At 43.5% G+C, this 22,113-nt stretch overlaps 1 protein-coding gene across 2 annotated transcripts in view; it reads left to right on the forward strand.

Annotated features, from left to right (window-relative positions):
* The window catches only part of LOC141128405 (large ribosomal subunit protein P2-like), an 866,266-nt gene that overhangs the window by 418,236 nt on the left and 425,917 nt on the right, over positions 1 to 22,113 (forward strand). The window lies entirely within an intron of this gene.

Below are 22,113 nucleotides of genomic sequence, written 5' to 3' on the forward strand. Positions count from 1 at the left end.
GTCGGGGTATGTCCTCTGAGTGCATGCAGAACTGCAAGGATTGGATGAATTTCCTACCTGGAGTTCCTCTGTGACAGTTGACACTGTGCAAAGTTAGCCGCTTCAATACAGGGCATTTTCACCCCCTTCCTTCCCAGACCAATTTTTAGTTTTCAGCGCTGTCGCACTTTAAACGACAATTGCGCGGTCATGCGACGTTGTACCCAAACAAAATTGACCTTTTTTCCCCACAAATAGAACTTTCTTTTGGTAGTATTTGATCACCTCTGCGGTTTTTATTTTTTGCGCTATAAACAAAAGAGCGACAATTTTGAAAAAAACAATATTTTTTACTTTTTGCTATAATAAATATCCCAATTTAAAAAAAAACACATTTTTTCCTCAGTTTAGGCCGATACGTATTCTTCTACATATTTTTGGTAAAAAAAAAAATCACAATAAGCGTATATTGATTCGCGCAAAGTTATAGCATCTACAAAATATGGGATAGATTTATGGCATTTTTTTTTTTTTAAATTATTTATTTTACTAGTAATAGCGGCGATCTGCGTTTTTTCTTTTTTTTTTTTTTTTTTTTTTTTTTTTTCGTGACTGTGACATAATGGCGGACACATCGGACACTTTTGACACATTTTTGGGGCCATTCACATTTATACAGCGATCAATGCTATAAAATTGCATTGATTACTGTATAAATGTGACAGGCAGGGAAGGGGTTAACCGCTAGGGGGAGACGAGGGGTTAAATGTGTTTCCTAGGGGAGTGATTCTAACTGTAGGGGGAGGGGACCGATCAGTGTTCCTCTGTACTGGGAAAACAGATCGGTCTCCTCTCACCTGACAGGACGTGGATCTGTGTGTTTTACACACACAGATCCACGGTCCTGTTCCTGTAACGGGCAATCGCGGCCGCCGGGCACACGCACCAGGTCCCGAGCAATGCCGCGGGCGCGCACCCGGTAGACGGCTGGGAAGCCCAGGACGTCATATGACGGCCACCCAGGATGGGAGATCCCATCTCAGGCTGTCATTTGACTATGGGCGGGTAGTGAAGTGGTTAAAGTATTTGTAAACCCTCACATATACACAGTGAAGTGACTGGCCTCAGGTGATGAAATCAATCCTCCTACATAAGTTGTATCTGTCTTCTCTACATGTGTTCTAAGTTCTGAATTTATAAAGCTGTTCAGAAATCAGAGCTCCCTCTCCATCACCATTTTTCTCTGGGTGTCAGGAAAACTTGTCAGAAGTGATTCATGCTGATAATAGAGGAATGAAGTAGCAGACAGAAATGACACCTAGTGCATTCAATTGAGACAAGTACACGCTATAGAGAGATCCTTTGTTCGTATTTCATGTCTGAGGTTTACAACCACTTAAGCAGTAAACCGTAACCACATAAGATGGTAATGTGCATAGATGTTAAAAGTTTTTATTATTCCCAAGGAGTCAACATATGTAGTCATGACTTGCTTGTGCTGCAGACACATTTTACCCATGGTAAATTTATTAGCTTTGCCATGTTTTTCAATTTTTATACCAAACTATCTGGGATGGACTGAAAGGTTATATTTGTTTATATTCTAAATGTATTTATTTATTTTTCTCTAGTCTGTCCAGGACAGCACTAGAGAGAGAGGCTCCACCTCCGGAGGCAGGAAACACAGCAGATCTTTAAAGGACAGCTTCTGTCCCTCTGCTTCAGTATTTGTGTTTCCTCCACTGGAGGAGGAGGCTAGATGTAGGAACTCTCCTTCCCCTGACCCTGGGAGTCACACATGGGAGAAGGGGAAGGAGGTCTGCATACCTGCGGATAGCAGTCGCTAATGGGTAAAACCACTAAATCCCAGTGACTTGGTTCTTGTGGGAGGGAGACTGGGGCAGTTCCTCCCACAGTGGGAAAAGACTACCCCAAATGTTTTTATACTGAGGATAATCAGGGAGGACTATTAAATACAGTTCGAAGGCACTCCACCCGCAAGGATGTGTGTGACCATGCCTCCAAGGGATCCTCAGAAGGCGACAGCCTTGTTGTCACAAATTGGCGACTTGGTGGACCAGCAGGTTCTTGTTCCGGTGCCACAGCAAGATGTAAACCACGGTTTCTACTCTTACGTTTTTGTAGTAAAGAAACAGTCGGGCAAATTCCATCTAATACTAAATTTGAAGTTATTAAACAATTGGGTAACATACAAAAAAATTCTGGATGGAAACCATCTTTTCAGTAAAGTCAGTTCTTCCCCCAGATTGTTTCACGGCCTTCCTCGATCTGAGGGATGCCTATCTACATGTCCCCATCCACGAGGACTCTCAAAAATTTTTGAGGATAGCAATCCAGTGGGGAAGGCATGTCCGACATTTCCAGTTCAGGGCTCTACCATTCGGCCTGTCCTCATCCCCCAGGATTTTTACAAAAATCCCAGCAGAAGCACTGGCTCCCCTGAGATTGAAAGGGATATCGGTCATACCATATTTGTTTGACCTTTTATTCTTTGCCCCCTCCGTGCTCCAATTACAGGGAGATCTGCGGGTGGCCATTTCCTTTTTAAAAAAACTGGGGTGGTTGATAAACAAAAGTCGAATTTAATCCCGACACAGGTCTTACAGTACCTGGGGTTCTTGGTGAACTCAGTGACGCAAAAGATCTATCTTACAGAGGAGAAGGTAGAAAAGGTGAAGGTGACTGAAACCTTTTTCCAGAACAATCTGGCAATTTCCCTCCGCTCAGCTATGTCAGTTCTGGGTTTTCTGGTAGCAACAATTCCTGCGGTACTATGGACGAGGGCCCATTTCAGGTGTCTCCAGGCCAACATCCTGAACAGCTGGGATGGAGCGCAGGAATCACTAGACACAACCATCTGCCTATCTTCAAAGACCAGAAGGTCTCTGTGGTGGTGGAGGAATGAAGAGAACCCTGTGCAGGGTCTATTATGGTCTCTTCCAGTGTCTGTCCGTATCACCATGGATGCTGGGGCTGGGGGGCCTATTGGGGGTCAAAAATAGCCCAAGGGCGCTGGGAGAAAGTACAGTCCCAAAGGTCTGCCAACTGGAGGGAGTTACAGGTGATCTGGGACTAAAGACATTTGCCAGAGAGCTGAAAGGTCACCACTTACAGATCCTCTCGGACAGTGTGGTAGTAGTGTCTTATTTAAACAAGCAAGGGGGAACAAAATGTCCGTCCTTAGACTAACAAGTATCATTTTGTTTTGGGCCAAGAGAAACCTGAAATCGGTATCTGCAGTCCATCTGAGAAGAGTGGACAACCACCCGGCGGACTTTCTGAGCCGACACCAAGTGTCCGAGTTGAAATGGTCACTAAACAACGAGGTCTTCCAGCTAACAGTACAGAAATGGGGTCTCCCAGAGGTGGACTTGTTCACCAACAGAACAAATGCTCAGGTTCCGGTGTACTTCTCGCTAGAAAGAGAAGCAGGGCCCAAAGGGATAGACGCCTTGGCCCAGAGGTGGGCCTTTCCCATGTGCTACGCCTTTGCCCCATTCAAACTTATTCCTCTAGTCCTGAGGAAATTCCTTCAAGAACGGACCACGATGATATTAGTGGTCGAAAAGGCTGTGGTTTTCCACACTGTTGTGCCTGACAGAGGAGCCTCCCCTCATGCTGCTCGAGAGGAAGGATCTCTTGTCCCAGGGCCCAGTTCTGTTACCAAAAATACAGATTCTAAAATTATCAGCTTGGTGTCTGAAGAAAGCCTCCTGAAGTCTAAGGGGCTCTCGGACAGGGTGGTAAACACGATTCTTTCTAGTAGAAAGAAGGTAACGCAAGCGATTTATGTTAAGTTTTGGAAAACTTTTTGTTTATGGTTAGATACCAAGAAGGTGTCTGGAGATATTCCGGCCGTCTTGGAATTTTTACAAGACGGCGCGGATTAAGGACTGGCCATTAGTACATTAAAAGTGCAGGTTTTGGCCTTGTCTGTTTTTTTTTTTTTTTTTTTAGAGCAACCCCTGGCATTAGACCCGCTAGTTAGCAGGTTCTTTAAGGGGTTAGCCAGAATTAGAAGTGTTCCGTTTAAAATTTTGCCAGAATGGGACCTATCAACAGTTCTACAGGGTTGGAAAAAATGGTCACAGGAAGAGAAGTTTTCCTTAAAATGGGTCGTGCTCAAAACGGTCTTCTTAGTGGCCATATCCACAGCTAGATGCATTAGAGAGCCTTTTTTGCAAGTTTTGGAAGACAGGCTGGTACTACGCACAGACCCAGGGTTTTTACCTAAAGCAGTGACAAAATTCCATAGAACACAGGAAATTGTTTTGCCATCATTCTTTGGGTCACCCGCCAATCCAAAGGAAATGGAATTTCACCAACTGGATGTGAGAGCCTGTGTCTTACGGTATCTGGAAATGACAAAGCATTAGAAAATCCAATGCTCTATTTATTTTACATGCGAGGAAAAAAATTGGAGTCCCAAGCTTCAAAAAACACAATCACAAGGTGGAATAAACAAGCTATTGTGGAAGTCTACAAAATTTATGAAAAAGGAATGTCCCTTTTTCATCCATGGCTCACTCCACATGGGCACAATCAGCTTCTTGGGCAGAGCGAGCTGGTGCGACACCAGAACAAATCTGTCGAGCAGCAACATGGTCGAACTACTCGACTTTCATGAAGCACTATAGACTGGACCTTATCTCAGCGCACGACCAAGTGTTTGGGAGAAAAGTCCCCAAATCTGGTAAGTTCTCGTTGATCCTCTAGTGCTGTTCTGTGTTTCTAGGAATTGTCCAGGACAGCAGGGATTCCCTCCCTATATGCTGTTATGACTTTGGACGAGTGTTTTTGTTGTTTCAGAAGCCGTTCCGGGGAAGTTCTCAGTTAAAAACTGAAGCAGAGGGATGGAAGTCGCCCTTTAAAGATCTGCTGATGTGTTTCCTGCCTCCGGAGGTGGAGCCTATCTCTCTCTAGTGCTGTCCTGGATGACTCCTAGAAACAGTTACTAGCAAGACTAACTTACTAGTTTTTTCTTAAAATGCCGCTAGAGGAAGCCAACCCGTGATTTTTTTTTTATCAACATCACCCATTTAAAGATTGGAAAAGGCTAGATTCAAATATAGGCTACATAGCAGCCCCCCTATTTTGAAAAAAGGTGCCGAGAAAAATAAAAAATTTTCTTTAAGAATAAAGTGAATATCAAGAAAAATCATGACTGTGGCACTAACCCTATCTAAATTAAAAAAAAAAAAATGCATTGCCTTCAGTTTTGTTTTAATTAGAAAACCGTTATTGCAGTTATCTCAGAACTCCCAAGCTATTTGCTGAGAGGCATGGTGAGTATTTTGCAGCTCTCATTTTGTTTTTGAAATTGAAGAAAGACAAGAAAAAACATTTTTTTTTTCTTTTTTCAATTTTCAACACTTTGTGACAAAAAGTGAGGTCTGCAAAATACTCACTATACCTCTCAGCAAATAGCTTGGGGTGTCTACTTTCCAAAATGGGGTCATTTGGGGGGGTTTGAACTGTCCTGGCATTTTATGCACAACATTTAGAAGCTTATGTCACACATCACCCACTCTTCTAACCACTTGAAGACAAAGCCCTTTCTGACACATTTGTTTACATGAAAAAATATTTTTTTTTTTGCAAGAAAATTACTTTGAACCCCCAAACATTATATATTTTTTTAAAGCAAAGGCCCTACAGATTAAAATGGTGGGTGTTTCATTTTTTTTTTTTTTTCACACAGTATTTGCGCAGCGATTTTTCAAACGCATTTTTTGGGGAAAAAAAACACACTTTTTAAAATTTTAATGCACTAAAACACACTATATTGCCCAAATGTTTGATGAAATAAAAAAGATGATCTTAGGCCGAGTACATGGATACCAAACATGACATGCTTTAAAATTGCGCACAAACGTGCAGTGGTGACAAACTACATACATTTTTAAAAGCCTTTACAGGTTACCACTTTAGATTTACAGAGGAGGTCTACTGCTAAAATTACTGCCCTCGATCTGACCTTCGCGGTGATACCTCACATGCATGGGGCAATTGCTGTTTACGTTTTACGCCAGACCAACGCTTGCATTCGCTTTTGCGCGAGAGCAGGGGGGACAGGGGTGCTTTTTTTTTTTATTTTATTTTTTATTTTTTTTGCTTTTTTCTTATTTTTAAACTGTTCCTTTCCTTTTTTTATTTTTTTTTATCCTTTTTATTGTTATGCCAGGGAATGTAAATATCCCCTATGATAGCAATAGGAAGTGACAGGTACTCCTTCTTTTCTTTTTTTTTTTTTTTTTTTTTTTTTAAATGGGGTCTATTAGACCCTAGATCTCTCCTCTGCCCTCAAAGCATCTGACCACACCAAGATCGGTGTGATAAAATGCTTTCCCAATTTCCCAATGGCGCTGTTTACATCCGGCGAAATCTAAGTCATGAAATGCTCCTAGCTTCCGGTTTCTTAGGCCATAGAGATGATTGGAGCCATTCTGGTCTCTGATCAGCTCTATGGTCAGCTGGCCGAATCACCGGCTGCATTCTCAGGTTCCCTGTTGGGACAGGAGAGCCAGAGAAAAACATGGAAGACGGTGGGAGGGGGGGGGGGACATTCCCTCCCACTGCTTGTAAAAGCAATCTAGAGGCTAATTAGCCGCTAGGATTGCTTTTACATGAAAGCCGACCGCTGGCTGAAAAGAATGATACCTAAACCTGCAGGCATCATTCTGGTATAACCACTCAAAGTCGTGAATGGCATACCTGAAAACAAAAAAATGGTTAACAATAAAACACAGTAAAGTATAAACAATTACATACCTGAAGAGTAAACATGATAAAACATAACAACAATAAAACATTGCAGAATAGAATACAGTAAAAAAGAGCAGAACAATAGAGAGAATAGAGCGAGAGAGAACAATAAAACGACAACTATTTATTTTTATTTTTTTATTTTATATATTTTTTTTTTGTTACACTTTTTTTGTAACTTTTATAACTGTAACCGGTTCTAGGTTTGGGTCTCTCAAAATGGGATGGCATCTTGGGAGACCCTGTGAAAGTGTGCCTAGTCTGTGCAATGCTGTACCCTACGCTAATACTCAACTAGTGTATGGTAGCGTTCAAAACATTCACCAATGCAAAGACCAGGATTGTCAGGACAGGAGGGAAAATAATAGCGGGTGTCACGCCTATATCCGCGCTTGTGCAGACACAACATCTTTTTGGGGGGGGGGGGGTTCGTTGGGTAGGGCTATTCGGGAGGACATAAAGAAAATGCCTCTCATGCAGCCAACTGCATGGTTTGGGATGTGAATGGGGGAAGTACAGGTGCTGCAGAAGCGGTGGGTTCCCAATTAGGATTGGCAAATGCAGCAGGAAGGGCATTATGGGCACGACGGGCCTGTGTTTGTCTTCTTCTTGGTGGCAGCGGGACACTACTTGTGCTTGCCACCTCACCAGCTTGAACTGCACTTATGGGACTCGCCAAGTGTTACTGCAGTGCTGGTTTGACTACGACCGGGGTGTACTAGGCCGCTGGCGCTTGCCAGATCACCAAAACGCTACCAAAAAAACTGTTAGTGATTGCAGGGATCAGGCCTGACTCTGCGAACGCTGCAGTTATGCGTTTAGTGTTTTGTAAGTGTCAGTGATCGATCGATACTGTACTTGGGTGGGCTGCGCTGGGCGGAGGGACAAAACGCAGGTGCTAGCAGGTATCTGGGCTGATCCCGCTAACACTGTTTTTGGGAACCCTAAACTGCTGGGGACACTAGTATAGATCTGATCGGATCAGATATTGATCCGTACAGATACTATACCACTAAGGGAGGCGTATGCTGCGTGCGTGGGTGTTAGCGGTACTGGCGCTAACCTGACGCTGCTTGGGGCGACGCATATCACCGCCGTGCGATTAGGGGGCTAAACCTTTATTAGGTAATAAACGGCGGGTGCCCTGACACTATAAAAAATAAACTAACCAGCGTCACCCATAACAGTTATACAGTGATCACTGGTGAAAGGGTTAACTAGGGGGCAATCAAGGGGTTAAAACCTTTATTAGGTAGTATATGGGGGTCCCTGGCGCTATAAAACGCTGACGGCGAACCTAAATATTTACCTCCCTAACTAGCGTCACCAGTGACACTAATACAGCGATCAGAAAAATGATCGCTTAGTGACACGCGATGGGGGGGTGATCAAGGGGTTAAACCTTTATTAGGGGGGGTTAGGGGGGTACCCTAGACCTAAAGGGGGCTAACACTAACTGCCCTACCACACTAACTGTCACAAACTGACACCAATGCAGTAATCAGGAAAAAAAAAAAAACTGCTTGGTCACAGGGGGGGCGGTTGATTAGGGCGTGATCGGGGGGTGTAAAGTATGCCTGGCATGTTCTACTGTGCGTGTTTTACACTCACTCGGATGTCTTCTCTCCTCGGCGCCGGAAGGGAAAATACCAAGCACGAATGAATGGCCTCCCCCTCATCTCTGAACGCTCCCAGTCATAAGCCGACCGCCTCAGGCATCGGGGGGGGGGTCCGATTGGAACCCCCGCCTGCGGGAGGTAGATCACGTACCAGGTACGTGATTTTGCCTGCCCGTGCCATTCTGCCGCAGTATATCTGCGTTAGGCGGTCGGCAACTGGTTAAGTACATTTTTTTGAAGCAGTTAGTTGAACATTGGGTAATGTGAATTTTTTGCAACCTGCTTCAAAGATGCTACAAACCTTTTTGTACCGCAATCACAATACATGTAAATGGCCTATTCACATTTGTCTGTTATGTGGCCAAACTCTTGCATTTTGTTGCAAGAAAATACATTTCAAGTAGAAAGCCTGTTATTTATTTTGTCTGGTTTACATCTATATGCTGCAGTTTAATGGGATATTAAAACTATATGGGTCATTCACCTACGCATGTGTTACCAAGCACACTGCAGTCAGCTAGAAGGTGCAGATAGTGAACCATGACTGTGGTAGTCTCAAAATCCACTGCTGCTGTCAGAATGTGACAGTGGCACTCTCAGCCTCATGCTGCACAGAGATTTTAACCGCTTGCCGACCGCGCTATAGCTGAATGACGGCTGCAGCGCACCAAGGAATATCCGTGACCGCCCGGTCCACGGATCACGGTTTACCGCTCCATCAAATGACTGCACGCTCACTTGTAAACAAACCAGCGTCACATCCGGTTCCTCTATCCTCTCTGTATCGATTGATACATGTAGTGATATAATATGTGTAGTAGTATCGTGTGTATGATAATTAATTAGTAAGTACTCTTCCGCAGCAACCCAATTCTTCCAGAGAGATGCACTTTATTGACTTCCAACATAGAACAAAGTCCACAGATGACAAAAAAAATCCGACAGAGTATATAATTCAGAGTCCCATTTTTCCTAGGTCTGTGCCTTCATAGTCATGTACAGTCAAGACTATATATACTATAGACTGAACGCCATGTTATATCAGACAGACAACAACCCCCAGCCGTGAACAGCATGCTATTCACATGCAAGCAAATATCTCCAGACAATATCTGAAAAACAAAAAGACTGTCCAACAAAACTAATTAGCAAGGTCCTTAAACGTTGTTTGAAGTTAAAACAAAGCACTATTTACATGTTTACAGTTTGGAGCTAATTCACCCCCACTGCTAGACAAGTGTCATTCAAAAACAGATCTGGAGAATGTACATCTTGTACCCCCTTCAACTGCTCTAATAATTTAAGACGTTCCCCTCTCATCTTGTCATACTCAATCTTCAGGTGGTCATATTTCTGTTTTAACTGAGAAAACGATATCCAAGTCTTGGACCTTTTCTTATTATTATTTTGTTCAGCTCTGTTTTTCATATTAATATCACCTATATTTCACCCGGTGTCTCCTCTCTGGATGTTATGATAGGATATTATCTTCTGATCTTTATGTTTAGTATTTGTCCTAAACAATGTGGCTAAATCAATTTTGACAGCCTGCTCATTTGACTTTCTCCATAAATGTTCTGCTCTCAACAATATGTCTTTTAAATCATGAGGATTTGGGGTAACTAATAAAATATTTTGTTTGATATCTTCATGCAATGCATCTAGAAACATACTCATATGTATCAAGCCCCCACGCTCAAATGCAAGATTATTACCGACCAATAATTCTATAATAGTTGCTATCCTGTGTGACAATTCATATGGAGATTCATTTTGCATTTGTTGGATCCTCCCATGAATAGTAACATCAGAACGTACACCATACAAAACACATAATAATTCCAGTAATATGTCCCTCGTCCTCAGAGGATGAATACAGATCTGTTTAATTCTCATCCAAAGACCACTTCCTAAAGAATGTTGCAAAACTCTTTCTAAGTCAGATGGGTTGAGATTGTACATATCTCTGACATTCTGCACGTCACAAAACCATTTTAAAAATCTGTTTAAATCATGGTAGGGAACCATTCCTATTTCTTTAAGAATTGTGTCTAATTCTTTTGGTTTCAAAGGCTTCATTACAAGCTGAACTTCACCTGTATTATTATTATTGTTATAAACTGTGGTGGTCACAGTGGGGGCAGCTGGTAATGAATTATCAGATTTAATATGAGGTTCTGTTTCATTTGATAGAAAGTTTGTGTCTGAAGATAGCGGAATCCGAGATTTGATGCATATCTGCATTCCTGAGATCTCTTCTCTAATTCCATAATTCTTAATTTTAATCTCTCATTTTCCTCTGATAATTCATCACAATGTTTAGATTTCTCAAGCAAAGCTCCCCCAATGATAACTGCATGCAATTTTAAATTTACTGTCTCGGTGTCTGATTGGTTTTGTAACCTCTCACAAACATTGTTGCTATTATCAACTGCATTCTGTAACTGGGCAATTTCCTCAACCTTACCCTTCAAAGAACTTTCCATTGTTAAACAGCAAGATAATAAGCCCTGTATATTACAACCTTTTCTTTTACGTTCTGAAATTTTGCTATCAAAAACATTTTTCTCTAAAAATTCCTTCATAATCGTCCACGTCTGCTTACATTTTGCTGGAATATCATAAGGACCGCCATGGCACTTAATACATTTTAATACCCATCTGTTAACTTTATCAGAACTGACACTAGCTTCACACTGAGTAAGCATTTTGACTATATTACTAATAATTTAAAAAAAAAAGGAAATATTTTACTCACCGCATTAGTTACTCCTTCAGCTTCCAGTTCAGTTCTTCTGGTACACGACACAGTCCTTTTTTTTGTTGTTGTCTCCAGTCTCCAGAGAATAATTCTGGGGTTCCCAACTTGTTTAAATTTTGTAGATCAGACTCTCTTATGTCGCAACCAGACATTAGAGTCACAGCACAGCTCTTGGTTCTTCATCAGACTTTTGTCCACCTCACAGGATTGTTGTCACCACCGACTTCTGTTACTAAGTTAAGTCCGAAAATGCTCTTCTGGGTCACTTGAACGACACCAATGTAGTGATATAATATGTGTAGTAGTATTGTGGGTATGATAATTAATTAGTAAGTACTCTTCCGCAGCAACCCAATTCTTCCAGAGAGATGCACTTTATTGACTTCCAACACAGAACAAAGTCCACAGATGACAAAAAAATCCGACAGAGTATATAATTCAGAGTCCCATTTTTCCTAGGACTATGCCTTCATAGTCATATACAGTCAAGACTATATATACTATAGACTGAACGCCATGTTATATTCACTAGACACTGAATGGCTGAGCAATTTGATTGGCCGTCTCCATTCAGGCCTTTGATATGCTTTAGTCTTTCAGACAGACAACAACCCCCAGCCGTGAACAGCTGCAGTCATAAACCGCCCCAGTTTGCACTCCCGCATATCAACATCAACAAGTCCCCTTAGATATGTGTAATTAGATTAACATATACCACCTGAACACTTACATTCCTAATCTGTATTCTTGCATATTGATATCAACAAGTCCCCTTTGATATATTAGTACCCTGGGAGGGAGTTTCTGCTAGGTCAATATTGTACTGTATGTGTACATATATATAATAATATAATATCCCACATAAATCGGCGAACATATTACAACAGTACAGAGAGGAGGGAGATCAGAGGCAGCAGCGCTGTGGGCTGGATGTGCAGTGCCCACAGAGCTGATATGTGATAACTCCAGCACTCATCAAGCCATCCATCCTCAGCCATCCATCCTCAATACTCAGGCATCAATACTCAGCCATCCAGCCCCATCAATACTCATTCATCATCCAGTATTCAGCGCAATGAAAATTACACCCAACTTTTGTTGCGGCGCAGAGCGCCACACTTTTTCTCAGCTGCGGGGGCCCAACTTATGATCCTGCACACAGGCCCACTGCTTTCAGAAAATACCCCTGACCTGAGCTCATCATTGCACATCCATTCCAGATGCTTGTATGTGACATCACATACAAGCATGTGGGCTGGATGCGAGAGGTGGATCAGCAGGATGAGTGTGCCAGGACAGGTAGATGTGTCTCATCTCCTGCTTCCTATCACCACTCTGCATATCACTTGTATCATAGATGAGAAGAGGGTACAGCGGTGGGAAAATGCAGGAGGGGGTTCAGAGGTGGGACAGAAGAGCAGGAGGGGAGGGTACAATGGTGGGACAGATGTGCAGGGGAGGTACAGTGGTGGAAGAGATAAGAAGAGACAGAAGAGCAGGGGGCTACAGTGATGGGGCAGATGAGAAGGGGGTTCAGTCGTGGGACAGAAAAGCAGTGGGGCAGATGTGAAAGGAGGTGTATTGATGGGACAGATGAGCAGGGGGTTACAGTGGTGGGGCAGGGGGAACAGAAGTGGAGCAGGAGGGTACAGAGGTGAGACAGATGTGCAGGAGGTACATTGGTGGGGGCAGATGAGAAAGCGGATTACAGTGGTGGGGCAGATGGGTTCAGTGTTAGGACAGATGAGAAGATGATTCAGTAGTGAGACAGTAGAGCATGGGGATACGGCGGTGGAGCAGATGTGCAGGGAGGTACAGTGGTGGGGCAGATGAGAAAAAGGGGTACATTGTACATTGGTGGGGCAGAGGGGTTACAGTGGTGGGGCAGATGTGCAGAAGGTACAGTGGTGGGAGGGATGAGAAGGGGGTTCAGTGGTGGGACAGAAAAGCAGGGGGGTACAGTGATGGGGCAGATGAGCAAGGGGTTACAGTGGTGAGACAGAAGAGCAGGGGGGTAAAACAGTGGGGCAGATCTGAAAGGAAGTGCATTGGTGGGACAGATGAGCAGGGGGTTACAGTGGTTGGGCAGAAGAGCAGGGAGTACAGAGGTGGGGCAGATGTACAGTGGCGGGGCAGAGGAGAAAGGAGGTACATTGGTGGGGACAGATGAGCAGGGGGTTACAGCAGTGGGGCAGATGTGCAGAGAAGAAAGGAGGTACATCGGTGGAACACATGGGCAGGGGGTTACAGTGGTGGGGCCGAAGATCAGGGGGAACAGAGGTGGCACAGATGTGCAGGAGGTACGATGGTGGGGCAGATGAGCAGGGCGGAGGTTACAGTGGTGGGACAGAAGCAGGGTGGCACAGTGGTGGGGCAGATGTGCAGGGGGGGTACAGTGGTGGGACAGATGTGCAGGGGGGTACAGTGGTGGGACAGATGTGCAGGGGGTACAGTGGTGAGAGATGAGCAGGGAAGTACAGTGGTGGGGCAGATGTGCAGGGGGTACAGTGGTGAAACAGATTTGCAGGGGGACAGTGATCTGAGGTGTGGAGTTGCAGGAATTGGGGCTGATCTGAGGCGTGAGAGTGCAGGATGTTAATTTGTCACTACTAAAGTGGTTTACAGCATTTACTGTATAAAAAATCCTTTTCATGATTGAGAGTGTGAAGTTGACATTTTTTTGTTATAAAATCGGCATGCTCAATTTCTTTGAAAACATTTTTCGACACACTGTGCTCAAAAGGTTGCCTACCCCTGATCTGGTGTAACAATTCTAACCTTAAGAAACTTTTGTGATGCATGCTGTCACACCAGATAGTAATATTACAGAGCATACAATATAGTAGTGCTCTTCAAAGAGACAGTAATTATTTTTGACAGTTGAAGAGTGGGAAGTGGCCCAACATAGTAAAAGGACAGAGAGTGGTTCAAAGTCTGCGGGTCCCAGCTTTGAATGTGATTAGGAATCTGAAACGGGATAAACCCAGCTGTACTACTTCCGAGTGTTTGGGAGCGCTCCGTGAGGTTTATGGGAGAATTGAAGATGGTGCAGAATTAATCTATTTCTTTAACCACACTTTCCAAATGGAGGGTGAGAACCTATCGGCCTATGTCATGTGGCTAGATCAGATTCTGCACCAAGTCATAATGAAGGTTGAACTGGAAGCCAAAGTTGCAAGTAGGGCCCTCATACAACAGATGCAAAGAGGGGCCCAGCCGTTGGATCCCACGATGCTACAACTTTGAGCCTGGGGTTTTGAGTGACTCTCTCACTTACTCTAAACTAATATAGATCATTAGAGAAGAGGAGGCCCTGCTGGAAAGCAAGAAGAAGGGCCAAAGTTTGGAATCTGCTGTCGGCATCAGGGTGACCAATACAGTCCGTCAATGGGGACTTTCAGAGATCAAGCTCCTGAAGACTCAGAAGTCCCAGTTAAGAGAGATGATGAGTGGGTTAATAATGCAAGTTGCAAAAGTGGACACCGTCACCACCCACATGTTGTGCAAAGAAGCAGAGCAGCTGGATATCAAGCCTGAAATGGCTGCATTGAAGATACAAATGTCTCAGATGATGAACCTGCTGGAAGCAAGGTTCACAGAGTTGTCAGATGAGGGCGTTACAGGGTCTAATGTACCTCCGGCCTCGTCTGCCGTGCCTGGCACGAGGCTACCGAATCCAGACGTCTGCCTAAATTGTGGAGGTGTGGGTCATTACCAGAGGGTATGCTTAAGTCCGTTGAAAAGAGTAGAAGGCTGGCATGGACCACAGCGAAGTGACCCAAGCATGGAGAGAAGGCCAGGACCTTCAAGGAGAACCTTCACTGATTCTGCAAGAGAACAATGGAGGACACCTGCAGTGTATGCTGTTTCAGTAAAGAATGCTTATCAACCTCCAAAATGTCACCGGAAACAGCATTCTCGGCACCGGAAGAGGACGGGAGCACAAGTCCAGTCAGGAAAACCCGCTGGTTCAAATGCTTCCACAAAACTTCCTGCCAAGTTAGTAGGCCCTTTGTCGGTAGTAGCTGTCTTGATTGAAGGAATTTACACAAGAGCCCTTCTTGACTCAGGTGCTCAGATTACTTTGCTGACCAGAGACTTTTACGAGAGGTATTTGTCGTATATACCCCTAAAGAAGTTGGAAAATATTGAGATCCAGGGTATTCAAATGGAAGACTACCCTTGTGATGGCTACCTGCGTATCAAGTTATCGTGTGATCCATGGAATATTGGTCAACGTCAAGACTTCGACACGCTGGCCATTTTGTGTCCTAGGTTGCGAGGATCCACAGGAAGTCTGCTAATCGTAGGGACCAACACAGATCTGGTGAAGCAGCTGTTAGCCCCTGTTGTCCTCAGATATGATCCCTTACCCTCCCTGCCAGCAGGAGGGCCAGAAGTGTCTCCCTCTTCCACAGTGGATGAAGAAGGATCCATAGTAGAAGGGAAAGAAACTGATCTGCAGGAGACAGAAACAGTCAAACAGGAAGAGGCTAGTGAGCCTACTATGCCCGAGCCAGTGAAACAGAGAAAGTGAAGAGTTATGCATCCTCTCAAGATACCGATCTGTGATGTGTTGGGTGAAAGCACCCGAAAAAGTTATCCTCACCCCTCAAGGGACTCTTGCAGAGCTTGACCTTCTCACCACAGATTTGGTGAAGGGCAACCCTAACTCAGCCCCTGGCACATCTAGCTGGGCCATTCCAATTAAGGTGGCAGGTAGGCAGGACAACCTTCCTTCCTATGCTTATTGTCGGGAGGTTCCTCTGCCAGGTTCTAATGCAAATTGTTTTCCTGTGTACATAAACCTGTTTTTCTTCTGCGTTTATTTTAAAAAAGCATGTCCCAGGTCAAGGACTGTTACTTCCTTTGGGGGACCAAAGGTTCTTTGGTGGGGGGCTTGTGTAGCTGGTGCCCCGCATCTCCCACGGCCATGCCAAGTTGACTGAGGCTCTCACTAAATGGAGAGCGTCCCTGTCAGCTCCTGCGGGGGATTTCTCCTCCTCACTGACTGATTAGTAATGCGCACGGCGCTCGCACACACACAGGCATCTGTTCCCTCCTCTGCATCCTCATTAGCAGGGGGAGGGAGCCAATCATTAACAAGCAGTACTGCAGCAAGGAATTGTGGGACATGCAGTTTCCTGTGCAAAAGGCCCCATAGCAGTCCATGGGAGACAGAAATACACACCCCAGCATGCTGTGGAGGAAAAAGAACCAGAACACCATCTTGTTTTGCCTGAGGGGAGTCAGTCACCACAAGGCAGGAGAAGAGACTGGGCCCAGGGGAAGAGGCGTTGCCTCCTGGGTCAGTTCACCGCTTCTTTTCAGCCATCCAGCCTGTCGGGGACATCCAGCCTGAGAGGGGATCCCGGGTGCATATCCAGGCGCACCTGCACTTTGCCCACACTTACCAGAACCTGGATCTCATTGATTCCCTGTTAAGCAGTTAGTGTCCACTTTGCTATCTGGATACTGTCAGCATACCACAGTTACACTTTGCCAAGCAGGAGTTCTAAGTGCACCAACTAAAGTGGCTAGCCGAAGATCCAAGGACTCATTCTTCTTCCAAGGGACTGAAGTTACTGGTGCCATATGGGCGCGCACACACATACTTCTAGTATGCAGCTCTAGCAAGCAGGGCCCTCCGATTCCTCCTGTATTGAATTGTATTGTAACTGTGCTGTCTGTCCTCATGTTGTAAAGCACGGCACAAACTGTTGGTGCTATATAAATCCTGTATAATAATAATAATACTCAGGGCTCTGTATACAGTATGTGGTGTATCTGCGGGGTAGTCTGACTTGGGAGTTATGCCACTGACCACTGAATTAAGTATGGATGTGTATAGTTGGGCCTGTGGTGTCAGGGGACAAAAGAGAGCGTAATTCTTCTGCCCTCCTCCTGCCTGGACTTATAGAGCCAGTTTGAGTAAAGGTAACCAATCCGGTATAAGTTGTCATATTGTGATTTATTGCTATTAGAGTGTTCGCCTCTGCTCTTGGGGTTATTCGCAGTTGTGTAATCCCCTGAAAGCAGCCTGATATAATATACTGAGTTATAGTGCTCTTGATCAGCAATCATTACGATAGTTAATTTACTTGAGATATATTGCTACTGTTTGTTACCTTGTCAAAGAAACTTTACAGTAAAGATGATTTCTGTTTTTTTTTTTTTTTCTTTTTTTATCATAACGTGTGTCTTGCATTGGTGTTCTTGCATTAGCATTCCTACTAGGTGTGCCAGAGGGGTTGAGACTGTTCTTGGAGTTGAGAGGCAGCATATAGAACCAATTATACTTAAGCGGCTCCTTTGGGGGTAGCGCTACACCAGCAAAGACTGAGCCACTAAGCGCAGGACACCAAGTGTACCCAATCCATACTGCACTTATTTCAAACCTAGACTGCACCTATACAAACCCTATATCACATTAGAACGAACCTTTACCGCAACTGAAACACACCTATCATCCTTCTTTTCTTTTGGACAGTGCACATTCAGTTGATCTATAACTATCATTGCCACCAAAAATGCACTCTGCTAGAAAATTACTTAGAACCCCCAAACTAATTGGAGCTACCAAGGTAACATTGGTCAATGTGTATTTTCAAAACTTGAATCAGTAGCTTTTTTTAAGGCGATTGGTCCCTCTGATCTTGGAGCATAGTGATGGTGTATTGATTCTAGGAGGGGATTTTAATTTTGCATATGATCCACTCTTAGATGTCTCAAGGGGTGTATGTCATTTATCATTCTCATATTTTAAGCGACTGAACGCAGTACTAAACCTTCTTCAATTGGTAGATGTATGGCGCTTACAACACCCCAATTATAGAGATTATACTTTTTTTTTCTCCAGTTCATTCAACGTACTTGAGAATTGATTACTTTTTTCTTACACAAAAAGATTTACACAGAGTCCGAGCCACCACTATTGATCCAACTTTGTTTTCTGATCACGGGCTGGCTCATATGGATATAGACTTGAACATAGTGGCCACAAGGACCCCGTCTTGAAGGCTTAATGACACATTGTTAAAGGACCATATCATCATGACTGGGGCTCTCCAGGGTTTAGAAGAATATTTTAGTCAGAACGATCAACCTAATACGTCTTCGACAGTATTGTGGGAGGAGCACAAATGCTTTATAAGAGGAAGTTTTCTTAAACACGGTGCAAGGATAAAGAAATTAAGGGGGTCTGAAACCGCTTCTTTACTCTTAAGGATTAGCAAGCTTGAATCCTACCCATAAAACAAAAAAAAAACACTTGCCTTGCAGACACAGAAAGAAGTACGCTTCTTTGCGTCAGCAGTATAATCAAATCGCAAACTCGGAAGTGAGGGAGAAATTATGTCGATATAAACAGTCTATTTATGAGTATGGAAATAAACCAGGTGTTCTCCTAGCTAGGGCACTGAAAGGGTCACAAACGAAACCACACATTACTCAAATTATGTCTGAGTCTGCCACTAAGCTGTCAGATTCAGCGTCTATAGCTCAGGAATTTCAAAAATTCTATTGGAGACTTTATAATCTTCACAAGTCCCAAACTCCGCAATGTCCTACTCGGGTAGACCTTATGTCTACTTTTTTGTCATCCTCGGGTATGCCTTCTTTTCCGTTAGAGGTAATTGAGGAAATGGAAGCTCCCATAACAAACAAAGAATTGGTCATGGCAATAGAATCTTCTAAATCAGGGAAGGCCCCTGGCCCAGATGGGCTAAATCTTACTTACTATAAAACTTTTCAGGATGTTTTCTCTCCTTAGTTTTTACGCGCCTACAACTCTATTTCAGCCAACCGCAAACAGATGACGCTCTGAGGGCTCACTTTATAGTGATCCCCAAGCAGGATAAAGATCACACTCAATGCGGTAATTATCGGCCCATAGCACTAATATACGCTGATTTATAATTTTTTTCAAAAATCTTAGCGAATAGGCTATTGCCACATATCTCTCATCTTGTCCACGCAGACCAGGCAGGCTTTATCCCTCAGAGAGAGGCCAGGGATAACACTATAAGGGTGATAGATTTGATTCACTCTGCCCGCTCGGAGGCCCGACCCTTCTGCTTTTATCAACAGATGCTGAAAAGGACTTCGACCGGGTGGATTGGCAATTCTTATGATCTACCCTTAGACATATTGGCCTGGGGGAACAAATGCAGTCCTGGATTCAGGCACTATACACTGGTCCTACAGCTGCTGTGTTGGTTAATGGGACCCAGAGTATTTTTCTCTGTCTAACGGGACAAGACAGGGCTGCCCCCTCTCTCCACTGATGTTCGTTTTAACCCTAGAACCTTTTCCACTGTAAAGTTAGATCAGACTCCTTGATCAGTGGACTACAGGTCTTAAATATGGAACATAAGATTGCTGTGTATGATCTCTTATTTTTTCTTACCTACCCTGAGGTTTTGTTACTACATCTACTCCAATGTTTCGCTCAGTATGAGTATCTTTCCAATTTCTCTATAAACTACACTAAATGTGAAGCGATGAGTATTCTCCTCCCTATGGAGTGCATTGCTAAATTATAAGGCGTCTACCGGTTCAAATTGGTTCAGTCTTCTTTTAAATACCTGGGTGTTAAATTGACCTCGGATACTGTCTCAATATATGAGATTAATTTTTGCCCATTATTTTTTATTATCTTTTATCATATTTGTATTATCTAAAATGCGATTACATCTTCAATCTTGGCAAACCCTCCCCCTTACGTGGTTTGGGAGGTGTAATGCATTTAAGATGACAGTGCTCCATCCGATTTGATATCTAATGCAAGCGATGCCTATTAAATTACTTCAAGCCTTTTTTCTCTCATGTCGCACAATGCTGACCAAATTCATCTGGAGCAATATAGTGGCAAGACTTCACCATTCTTTGTTAGTTCTGCCTAAATCCCTGGGGGGGGGGGGGTATTGGTTTACCTGACCTGATCTCATACTATCAAGATCTACATCTGTCTAGAGTGGTATCATGGTGTACTTCCCCCCAGACCAAACTTTGGGTGCAAGTAGAACAACAAGCTTCGCCATTCATTTTGTCTGCTCTTCCTTGGGTCGCCCATAATTATTATCATGGATTGAAGAGGCACCCTACAATTGCAGTCTTTATTCATACACTCTCAACAAAAGGCCTTTCCCCTTATCCATCCCGATTAACACCAGTGATTCAGAATCCATATTTTACACCTGGAGTAGACAATAAACAGCTCCGGGGGTTTGTAGGACTATGCATAACTAGGTGCATGCATTTCGCTATCTCGCAGGGCTGGATGTCTACTCAAGATCTATCTGACCTCTCACAGCCCCCTCTGAGCTCTTGGTCAGCTTCCAATTGTCACATTACTTAAGGTCTATACCAGATGTGGGACTATATGTTAGGCCACTGACATTCTTTGAGTACCTATGTACGGAAAGCAAATGTACCACACCTGCTGTCACTTTTGTATAAACGGATCATTGAGCCTCCAGAAGGTCATATCCCTTTGTACATACATCGATGGGAGGCGGACCTACAAATTTCTTTTACAAGACAACAAATTAACAGGATTATCTTATTGGCCCACAAATATTCTATAGCAAGTCGCCTTCAAGAACAGGGATATAAGTTATTAGTCAGGTGGTACAGGGTTCTGGCCTTACCTAATAAACTTTATCCGCAAACCTCCAAGCTATGCTGGCATTGTAATGAAGAGCCTGGGACATTATTACACACTTTTTGGCTGTGACCTTTACTTCCACCGTTTTGGAAGGAAGTGGGGAACATGATTAAACAACTGACATCAATTCAGACCCTTTGGGATATCTCTTGCACCTAAATGTGCTGCCTCTTTGTCAATATAAAAAATCATTGATAGCGCACATGCTGAATGCAGCCCGGGCATGTATCCCTGACTTGTGGAAGTCCACTATCACACCATCTTTGAAACATTGGTTCTCTAGAACAGATGAAATTAAGACAATGGAAAACAGTGACATAGGCACTTTACAAGGGCAGTTAGCCAGTGCATAAAGCATTTAAGCAGGAAGATCATTTCTCTCTCCCCATTAAGTCCAAATAAAGGTTCAATCATAATCAGTTTTTTTGTTGCAGCAAGTAGATTAAGGGGTACAGGTTATCGGATATGTAAAAATTCCAAAGTCCAGATATGCAGCGCTTAATCAGATGTATAAGATGACATTCAAATTAAAAAAAAAGGATAACAAATAAAGTCCATGTAATTAGGATAGAGGAAATAGACGAAAGCCCCACACCAACTTCAGCACAGCAGGAAATGCACACAACACCATTGTGTTTCCAGCAAGTCTACTTACCAGAACCTTCAACTTCTAGAGTGATTACATGAGCATGTAGTATGAGCATATCCACAGATCATCGCTAAACACCTGATGGAGCAGCTCCAATAACCTCCACAGGACTGTACTTGTAGGCTTCATAATCATACCTATAACTCCTAATCATGTGAGGCTCACCGGGGTATTAAGCAAAGAAACTCCCATAGTGAAGTACCTCTTCTGACTCAAAGGTTTTTTACTACCACCTCAGCATCAGTGCCATCTTTTTCCTTCCCCAGAGAAGCCAATCTCTAATCCCAAAGGAAATATCTGTAGAAATGCAGAAAAAAAAAGACCAAAGAAAGACAAAGACAAAAAAAGACAAAGAAAGAGGTAGCCTTTTCTATTTCCTCAGTACAGAAAAGGGCATTTAGGTCACTTTGCACCTGAGGGGTCAGGGAAGGAAAAGAAACACCCTCTAGGTAGGTAGAAAGTTGTTCAATACTGTAGCGAGTAGAAAAATTAACTTTAGTGTATTTTTTAATGAAACTAGGGGCTTGATAAACCATTGTGCTGATATCTTGTGACATAAAAATTGCAACTACCACCGTTTTATTCTTCAGGGTCTCTGCTTTCAGAAAATATATTATGTTTTGGAGTTTTAATAAATTGTCTGGCCTAAAAT

This window comes from Aquarana catesbeiana, linkage group LG02 (assembly GCF_042186555.1).
Source record: "Aquarana catesbeiana isolate 2022-GZ linkage group LG02, ASM4218655v1, whole genome shotgun sequence".
Lineage (NCBI taxonomy): Eukaryota > Metazoa > Chordata > Amphibia > Anura > Ranidae > Aquarana > Aquarana catesbeiana.